Raw genomic sequence first — 10,354 nt, forward strand, 5'->3', positions numbered from 1 at the left:
AGCAGGAAAAAATGCTGATGTCACTAGGCATGAAATACACAAATTCAGAGTAAGCGGTAAAATATGTTAGTCTCTACACTGGCATTTTGCTGTATGTCATTTGTTGTGTTCCAGCATGTTACATAACTTAGAAAAAAAATTTTAAGAGGTTAAATAAAAAGGAGTGGGTCTTCCTTTTGTTGCCCTTCCATAAATAAAATATAAACCTTAAAAGCCATCAGCTGTTGCACAAAGTACCTCCATCAAAAGATTATACAGTCAAAGCTTTATTTTGATGCATAGCTTATTAAGGTGGTTTGTAATTAGTTAATATGAACATTTAAAAAACAAACCCTTCCACAAGCTAATTTAGCAGTTTAAGTATTATAAACCAATGCTTTCTAAAAGCTTAATTAAGCCTTCCAGGACCTCAGTGTAGTAAGAATGGTAAACTCGGGTGCATGCTGTCATGTAGCTGTCTCTCCTGCCCCTGCCCCCTCCCAGATCCTGGCAGCTCCCTTAAGAGTTTCAGATTGCCCAAGCTCTGCTTCTCTAGAGGGTTCCCAGCTTGCCTGGTAAAACAGATACACAATGTGAACACTGCACAACAGGCAGGTAGAAATTGCACAGACATGAGCATGCCCTTGTTTCTCACACAGCTCTGACCCAGTTCAGGGCCTTCTACCAAGGGGAATTACATAACGTAACCAGATTGCATCTGCCTCTGTTGTTTTATGGCTGAGTTATTCCAACCTGCCCCCATCTCTCACTCGCACACACATATTTAATCACTGTAGGCAGGGCACTTTGCAAGAGATAAACAGATTACCTTCAAGTGATCAAAGTTACCATTCATCTGGACTTTCCAGCTGTCCCACATTAAATCAACTTGTGATCCTCCTAGCCCTAGAATGGAAGAGACAGAGGCAGAGGTGGTATCCTGAGCTATACACAGCGGGGAGGAGAATAATCAGCACCACATGAGGTAAATAGAGTCCCCCCCCCACCCTGACACAACAGAATTACAAGAAAAAGTGTGTGAAGTCTGCTCAAACTTCAAGACATTGAGGTGCAGAAGTGGTCTATTCAATGAAGAAACACTGAAAAATTCCATTTTTACACAGAAATGGGAGAGAAGCTGTCATGTTTTACCATACTGAATGAAGTTAAAGACTGCAATCAGCTGAACATCAACTTAGCATCTAAGACGGACTCTCTCCAGATCATGATGGCCTGTCCTCCAAGGCGTATAAAAATAATTTCGTGGATTTTTTTTCCAAAGCCAAGGGTTTTAGATTGTGATATCTGTGAGGTAGTGATTGCATCTTATTCCACACTGGTACAACAGGAGTCCCAACGTAAAAATAAACTAAGTACTGTTTTTTGTTTGATGACAACAGCTTTTCCATGATTTTAAATTTCCAGAGAATTAACATCACAACGATAGCCATTTTCAAGCTTTTCAGTTTGCTCTTGAAAGGTAGCCACATTTTTTTAAATAGCAATTCTTACATAAATCACTTGTCCCCAGGAGCTGGTCTACTAAGTGAAACACCCAAATGCAACAAGAGTTCAAAATACCACAGGCTGTGCACATCACCTCTCTAAAATTCTCATCATGGGAGACACCTACATGTTCGTTAGGCCCAAACTTCACTTCTTTAAAAATGCAATTGAATAGAGGAAGGTCACAGCCTAGACTGTGAAATAAAGCCTGATTTTCTGTAAAATGCTTGGAGTAGTTTACCCCAGAGGCAGGTGGGACACCATTGCACAGGCAAAGTACCAAGAGTTTAGTGAAAAATATCCCAAATGTGTAAGCCATGGATCTGTGCTTCAAAAGGGGCTTTCCATGCCTTACCAAGCAAGCGATTGGAGGGAGAAGGCAGGGAAGAGGAATGTTCCACATCCACCTGTGCGTCTACTAACCAAAAACCTGCAAAGCAGAGAAACTTGGCCCTGCAGCCCCAAGGTAACTGCAATGGGAGAGGACTCCATTTCCTCCTTCAAGCCAAGCCCAGTATTTATGGCTGGTAGCAGATTTGTCTCTTAAAGCCTGTTTTGTAACAAAGCCTTAATTAAGCTTGGTCATTGTAATCTCTTGCTATGAACATTGTCAACAACCCTTGGAAATCCTGGAGCCTAAAACATTACAAGTTACCACTGCAGGCTAGATAGAAAATAGGCTCGTGTGATGAGCTTTGAAGCAAAAACATTCATAAAAATCAGTGGTTCTCCAACACTTTATGGGTCACATACCATTAAGTTTAATTGTTGTATCTCCCTAGGATTCTGCCTTCTAAATTATAAGAAAAGAAGGTAACACTATGTCAACTACCTCCACTTCTATTTCCCCCTTCCTTTGACCTGCTTTCTCATTACTTCCTCTGGAAGTTTGTTACATACCCCAGTTTAAGAAACACTGGAATGGACAGACAATTAAAGGAAAGCAGGTATTCCGAGGTCAACTCTGCAGAAACCGGCTTCATTTTTTACCTTGATCTGAGCCCACAAGGCGGCAAGAAGCTCAGCTATTATAGCAAAGAGGATATAGGATGATGTTTTTGGACAAGGGGATTCCTTTTGTGTTTTCCCAGATCACTGGGAGTATCTGAAAGTGGCAGGAAGCTTTGTCTTGCAAATCTGTAAATGCATCTCGCACAGTCTTGGCACTTCATAAATAACATACAGCACCTAACAGCACACAAGTGTAAAAACACAGATGGATTACTAAGAGAAGTCATTAGTTAAATTTACAAGAAGGGGGAAAGTATTGATATCATTTGTATAATTTAAGTGATAAGGAGATTAATATTTTGCTCCTAAATTTAAAATCCAATAAAAAAAGAAAATAAAAAGCCGACACTCATGACTTCGCTTAATTTAATTCTAACAATTTAAACATATTGATGCCTTTATCATAAAAGTCTGAAAAAACAATGTAGCAATGACATTTGCTTTAAAATGTCCCAAGCAGGTTATCAAACAATATTTATGAAGCAGTAGCCTGCATGTTAATAAGAGCAAATATATTAGCTCAAGTTCTTTGGCTCAAACACATCAAGGAAATTTAGAAAAGTGTTTTGTTTAAAAAAGATACCATTATTTAACTAACTTTACTTAAATCTCCTAGCTCCACTGGATTCAGCTTGTTGTCTCAGTATGCTATGACCCCAACACAACAGCTCTTCAGTAGGGGCTTGTAGATCAGTGGCAGTCCACAGAATACTGGTTGGTCTGTAGAGATGGCCAACACATTCCTTATTTCAGCTGTTTAATCACAACAGAAGCAAATATAAACAACTCTAATTTTCTGCCAGTTAATTGATGTCCTTGCTACAGGAGTGTGTTTTACAGAAGAATGGCACAGAAGTGGTCTGCATAATTACGAACAGGAGGAGGAGTGTATACAACGGTATAGCGTGGTCTCTGCCCCATGTACTTAAGGGACCACCTTCTTCCTTATGCCCTAGCATGATCCTTTAAGTCAGGTGAGAGCATCCTTCTGCAAGTATATCAGTGTGCCAAGACTGCTTGGCAAAATAAGCTGCAGGTCATTCCTGGCAGTCATTCCCCCTTGATACTGGCCACAGCCTAAGCCTGGACATCTTCCAGAAGCAGCATTAAGAACTTACAACTTGGGCGGGCATTTAGCAAACAACGCTAGGCTGAGATATTGTTGTTTCAGGAGCTTGTTTCATCCTTTATTTTAATATTCCACTTGCTTTTATATTTTGTCTCAAACTGCCCTGAGCCTCTGCTGAGAAAGACAACATATAAATCAAATAAATAGATACAAAATAAACAAAAACAAATAAAAGGGTGTGGTATCCACTACAAAAATACTGAACATTTCCCCAGCATTGACAGCCCTTACATAAGAAACATCTGCCACCAGATTCACATATAAAAGTAAACACCATGTTAAAAAGTCATCTCCACAATCCACACCAAAGCAGTATACCACTCAATAAAGAAAACTTGATAAAGAAGTAGGCTGGTAGTGTGTACCACCACAGTCCATCCTGCAAAAAGTTGCTTCTTCCGGAGAGGGGTTAAGTGCTGAGTTACTCTCAAAGGCAGGTGGCTCATCACCCCATGCAGATAAGGCAAATGGGAAGTACTCTTTACAAGGGATATAGGGTGCAAGTTGAGCAGTCCAGAGGTAGGTACCCACAGGAGCAGCTAAAGGCAGAAAAAAGGTCTGAACTGAACTTTATTGTATTATTGCAAAATTTGTGTACATAAAGCAAAAACCAACAGAAATGAGATGGATCTGGGGCTTACCTAGTGAATTGCATCCGAGGGCAGGTTGGGAATGGCACCTGCTTACATAGACCAACTACTATTCTGAGGAAGGGAAAGAAACTCCCAGTGGACACAGATGAGAAGAATCTGGACTCATCCCAAAGCAATATAAGCATTAAGAGCTCCCGCTGCTGTTGGGTCATATGATTTGTGGGGAGCAGAGTCTAAGGAAAGAACAGAAAGGGTGCTTTAGAAACTGCTTCCTTATGCCACTTTTGGAAGGGACTCAGGATCCAGTCCCTTGCTCTCTTTAGCTAAATGAGCTCTTACTCAACAAGGCACCAGTACATTATGCAGCCTACAACTGGCCCTTCCCTGCAGACAAGAAAACAATAGGAGCCTCTGCAAGACTAGGGGGTGGCGAGAGAAGGAAAGTTAATCCTTCCCCTCTAACATGCCAGAGTGCTGGAATGGAGAGTTTGACAATCAGCATTACATAAGGCCCAACTCCCACTGTGATTCTGTACAAAAAGAGCTAAGACAAATCAATGGCAGCATCTACAGATCATTACACAACCCAGGCTGGTGACAGTGGCTCTGACTGGCTGATCAATCACCTGCTTCAGCACTGAAGCTTCCAGCAGCGGGTCCTTCCCCCTTTTATAAAGGGCAAAGACATGCTGCTACAAGCAACACCAACCTGGTATAACTTACGAATAGAAAATTATCTTCTATATTTAAAAACAAAACAAAACAAAACAAAAACTACTTTAAAGAGAAAATAAATTCTCCTTTACGCAGGCCTCACAAAAACACTGAAATTCTATTTATTTATGAATGGCGCTAGTACAAATCTGCCAATTAATGTTTGATCTACACAGTGTTTCGTTGTTTTAAATGCAATTTTATTGAACGTTAAACCAGAAAATAGGATTATTTACAATGTATGATTATTTACAGTGTACAACTAATGAATCAGATATCACCACCAGGACTAATTCTACACTGTGGGCACGTTTATATGTTCATGATTGTGCTGTAGTTACTGCACATTAAGTTTAGTACTTGGTTAACCAAGCACCAAATCAATGTGCAGTAACTCATACTACTGCACAGCAGTGCCAGCACATGGGTTTTTAGTGATGCTTGCTGCTCATTAGCCGAATACTACTGAACAGTAGCATATTAGCACAGGTTTTGCCCAGCACGCTATTGCCCACTGTTATTAAGCTAGTCCGCAGTTAGCATCTCATGTAGATGCGCCTTGTGAGCACATAAACTTCAGTCTAGTATTTCATTATGTACCATATTTAACTGCACTCTTTGAAGAAGGAACCATAGGGCCAAATTCAGCTCCTAGTAATGTTACTGAGAACCTGGAGTAAATCTGGATGTTTTACTAGACTGACACCAGCATAACTAAACAGAATCTGGTCCACCGCCCTATTTGCTTTAAAGGATTACCATACATATTGCTGGCTCTTGAAATGTCTGTTTCTGGAGTTTATATTTTCTATTAAAAAAAGGTGATGAATATGCATTCCCTACCACCAACCTACAAGAAAGCAGGACCAAAATAGCATTCCAGAAGTACAAACCAGCAGAAGGAGAAATGTACTGTACATTTTTACAGCTGGCCCCTCCTCCCCCCCGCTAATCCCACAGTCACAGGAAAAACAATAGATATCTACAAAAGGAATAATAAACCAAGAGCAGGGACTTCAAAACACATGGAAAACTCAGTATCAGGACAGCTCATGTCAGATCTCCCATTGTCCTTTCAATATAATATCTGCAACAATTAGAGTTAAAAGTAAATTTACATTGCATTAAAAAGATGTAAAATTGGAGAAAATTACTTCTCCAGTGCAGGTGAGATGTTAGTAGTTTTACTTAAATCTTGTTGAAAGCAACTGATAAGAAAGATTTTTTTTTTCCTATTTAAACACAAATGTATGCAATCTGTGGCAATTAATGGGTTGATTCTAACCAAACAGGAGAGGACCACAGAACTGAAAAATTCTCCTGGGAGTTTAAGCTGTGCATCCATGAGTGAGTGGGTGGTACAATAGTATGTAACGGGCTAAGAATCAGTTATGTAAGCAGAGCTGGGCAAGTGGGCGCACCTCCTATGAGCTTGAAGGCCAGGAGTTGGTCCCAAAGAAAGGTCAGTCACAACAGTTCAAGGAATTGCTACAAAAATTCATTTCTGACAGCAGACATTGGGATTAGCTGGCCCTGTTGATCTTCTCTTTGCACAGCATTTCATAAAAAGAGACTAAGTCTGCCCACAGACAGTGTTTTACTTTCAGTATGAAGCAGGGGGGAAAAGTCATGTTTTCTTAACACTGAATAGCCTGGTTGATCTGTCTGGTGTTCAGAGCATACAAATTCCTCTGTTTGCCACTTACTCAGGCAGATTCTATTAGTGGTGAATGAGTCACTTCCTTTGACTATCTTTCTACCAAGGCACAAGACCTATAATACAGCCTAATGGAGGAGTCAACCATATTCTAGCATACTGGTTTTCAACTTTTTTTGATTTGTGGACCCCTAAAAAATTTCAAATGGAGATGCAGACCCCTTTGAATTATAAGTGTGGGCATTCACATATTTTTGATTAGGGGTGCACCGACAAAGATTTTTTTTGCCCAATACCAATGGCGGATTATTAGCTATCCATATCGGCCAATATTGATCCAAGAGCTAATACGGAACACAGCAGCTTGGAGAGCAGCTCTGGGACGGTGAGTCTGTGGGGGGGAAGAAGCATGGAGGAGGGAAAGGATAGGAGTGGCGCAGATCGAGGTCCCCATGGGGAGTGAGGGAGGGAGTGGGGCAAGGTCAGGCACTACCCAGGCCAGGGCGGTGAATGCAACCCTGCTGGAAATGGGACAGACCCGCAGGCAACTCATCTGGGGGGCATGGCAGGGTGGGAGGGGCAGCTCCCCACATCCCTGGGGGACGCATGGGGGGCCATGTGCCCCCCCAGATTTGTGCATGGGGCGAGGGTGGGCTGCCTGCTGCAGGATCAGGGCCAGAGGCTGTGCCAGCCTCTTCCTGGTTGGGGAACTGGGCCAGGGCTGCCCTTGGGGCGGGTGGCAACGGCACTGAGGGGTAGCTACAGTGTAGGTTACAGCCACCCCAAAATTCCCCATAGCCATCCCTCCCAGCACCACTACCACCTGCCCCAAGCCCAGCCCCACCACTGAAGAGGCCAGGGCAGCCTCTGGCCCCTCGCCCTGTGCACAAATCCAGTGGGTGGGAACACATGCCGCCCATGCCTCCCCGAGAGATATACACAGCAGCTGCAAGCCGTCCCCCCTCCCTACCTTCCCTGTGCCCCCTGGACAAGCTGCCTGAGGCTCCATTCTGCTCCCAGGGTCACATTCACCACCCTGGCTAAGCAGCGCCTGCCCCTGTCCCACTCCCTCCCTCTTCATAGGAACCTCAATCTGCCTCCACCAACCCCCTTACACCCCAAAGACTTATCGGCCAGATGCTGCTCTACAAGCTACCAGGATGTATTCCTGGCTGTATTAGCTACACCGGCCAAAAAAAGCCAATTGCCAATAACGTTAATTTTCTGTGCATCAGTGCCAATCCAATATGCGACCGATGTATCGATGCATCTCTTCCTTTGAGTGATCATACTCATCTTTCATGGACCCCTTAGACATGCATGCCAGAGAGTGGCACACACAGGCATTTTGCTTGTCATCCACGCCTCAGGGAGGAGGCTGGCGCTGTGTTGCTGCAACAAGAATAAGACCCCTCACCGGCTCTCCTGTTGTCCACTCCTGGCATGCCAACATCTTACAAGTCAAGGTTGCGGGTGTTTTTGGCACTCTGCCCAAAAATGTTGCTGACCCTGCCTTGGACGTAGTTTGTGGACTCCCAGGGGTCAGCGGAGCACAGGTTGAAAACCACCATTCTAGCAGACAAGACCCAATCTCATAGCATCCATAAATTATGACCAAATTGGGATAAGAACAGAATAACCACATTTCAGATGGCAAAATGTACAAACGCTAGATTTTACATTGCTGTCAATTTTGATGCTTCATTTTTCCACCTCCTTCGTACCCACTTAAAACTAATTCTTGGATCACAGAAATTTTGGGAGTGAAAAATAAAAAAAAAAAAATCCATCTGTTTCTATCTAAAAAAAATAATAAAACAAGGAAATTAACAAAAAAACCTTTTGCCACTGTTTATGGTTTGACTAAGGAATCTTGCATTCAGGCAAAAAACAGACTTCCCGGTAGAAAACCCACATGACTTCTGAGTGATCAGCTAACCAATCCAGGAAGAAAAAAAATATCTCTGTCACCATCCTATCATAAGCTTTCAATTAGTGTATGATGCATCCAAATTGGTTCTGTTTTCCCAGACAACCAGACACACAAGATTTCCTCAAAGTCTAAAAATTATTTTTACTAAGTTCTACACTAAGTTAGAAATGTATTTAAGAATTAAAATCCTTTTAAGTTTACAGTTACTCACTCCTAGCATTTTTACACATGCAAGTGCCACAGTGCTGGGCACTTTGAAAAGCGCCTGGCACGGTGACACTTGCAGTTGTATAGATGGTAAAATGCACGTTAGCACTGAAAAAAATGGTGGTGGCACATTTTTGGACTAAAACACCTTGGAGGTGCTTTATTTTAAAATCACACCGCTGCCATTTTCTGTGCACTGACATGCATTTCGCCACTTATACAACTGCACACAGCGCAGCACAGTTCACTTCAGCTCACATGTGGAGCAGACTCAATTAATCAAGTCTGCTCCAAAGCGATGGATCTCCAGCATGTCACACGAAAAAGTACGTGTATAAATAGTCTTAACTAAGAAATTTTGCTCCCTGTAGATCTTCCCATGATAACATAAGCCTCAGTTGGTTTCCAATACATCCATTTAGAGAGTATCTGCTGGTTGGTTCCTGGCTTTTCCTATCTCACTCCCTCAAACAGTCTAAAATAAGAGAATAATAGGGATTCTAAACAAACCTGCACAGACTAAATAACACCTGTCTTGCTAATATTCCTATCTTATGTTATGATACAGCTGTGCTCAAAGTCAAACATGTTTCTGCTCTTAAAAGTGGGAGCAACACTTATGGGAGCCTTGCTTCCTTTTCCAGAGCTCTAAACTTTCCTATCCAGAAAAATGTGCATTTTTGACAAGTTTGCTACTAAAAGATTCTATTTGCTTACTCTTATCGTATCTTTTTTCTGAAAGATCCTATGGCTCTTGTTTAGAAGCACAGGAATATATAGCAGAAAAACCCTAATCAGTACAAACAAATGATAATTACACCAAAAAATTATGCATAATTTTCATAGTAGTTCATTTTTAATTTTTTAATAATTTCTATACATGGTCCAAATTTTAACTTCTAAAGAAATGGGAGAAAGGTTCATGCTATGGCTCAACACCTCTGGCACATGCTGAGGCCCCTCCTTTTAATGGAGGACACAGAACTATGCAGGCAGATAAGAGATCTTCAACCAATGGCCTTCTCCTGGGGTAACATGTAGGGATCGTGAAAAGTATTTAAAAGACCAGCCCGATACATACTCCTCTCCTATCCAGTAGAGCTGGGCTGTTCTGCTAGCAGCCGCATGTTGTACCTGGGTTAATCTGTTACCCCCAGGCACCCACACAGCTGTCACTCCCCTCACTTCTCCAGCTACAGTAACAGGCAGGTTCACTCTCAGCTCCCCTACCCCAAGGGGTAGTGTGGTGCGGCATAGCACGGTCCACAGTGCAGCGTGGGATCCCACAAAGGGTGAGGATGAGGCCAGGGCACCTGCAGGCATAATGTCCATGTGATGTATGGTGCAGAGGTCCACGGCTCACGCTAGTGCAACCTGTGTGGCATGCACCCCACAGACAATTAGAAGTTGGACAGCTCAGCAATAAAGAATGAGCAGCAATTATGCCAGCTTTCCTATAATGTGGAGCTTAAGGGACCACACATTAAAATAATAATAGTGTCCCACGGTGCATATACACAAGCAGAAAGGCTGCTCTGACAAGCTGTAATTCCAGGAGGTCAGAGCATTGATTATTGATTTATCATATTGCTGAAGCTGCTTTAATTAAAGCACCCCTTCCCCAT

The 10,354-nt window shown here is 42.4% G+C and overlaps 1 protein-coding gene across 2 annotated transcripts in view; it reads right to left on the minus strand.

Moving 5' to 3' along the window:
* The window catches only part of RAD54L2 (RAD54-like 2 (S. cerevisiae)), a 69,107-nt gene extending 64,662 nt beyond the window's left edge, over positions 1-4,445 (minus strand). The window contains exons 1-2 of one of the 2 annotated variants that reach the window (XM_019537098.1): positions 4,267-4,445; positions 809-885 (exon numbers count right to left, since the gene is read on the minus strand). The gene's annotated coding sequence lies outside the window, so the exon portion shown is untranslated. The remainder of the gene's footprint in view (positions 1-808; positions 886-4,266) is intronic. The other variant, XM_019537097.1, reaches the window with a different exon arrangement.
* Positions 4,446-10,354: the final 5,909 nt, after the last annotated feature.

This window comes from Crocodylus porosus, unplaced genomic scaffold, assembly GCF_001723895.1.
Source record: "Crocodylus porosus isolate Cpor-Errol unplaced genomic scaffold, CroPor_comp1, whole genome shotgun sequence".
NCBI classification, from domain to species: Eukaryota; Metazoa; Chordata; order Crocodylia; family Crocodylidae; genus Crocodylus; species Crocodylus porosus.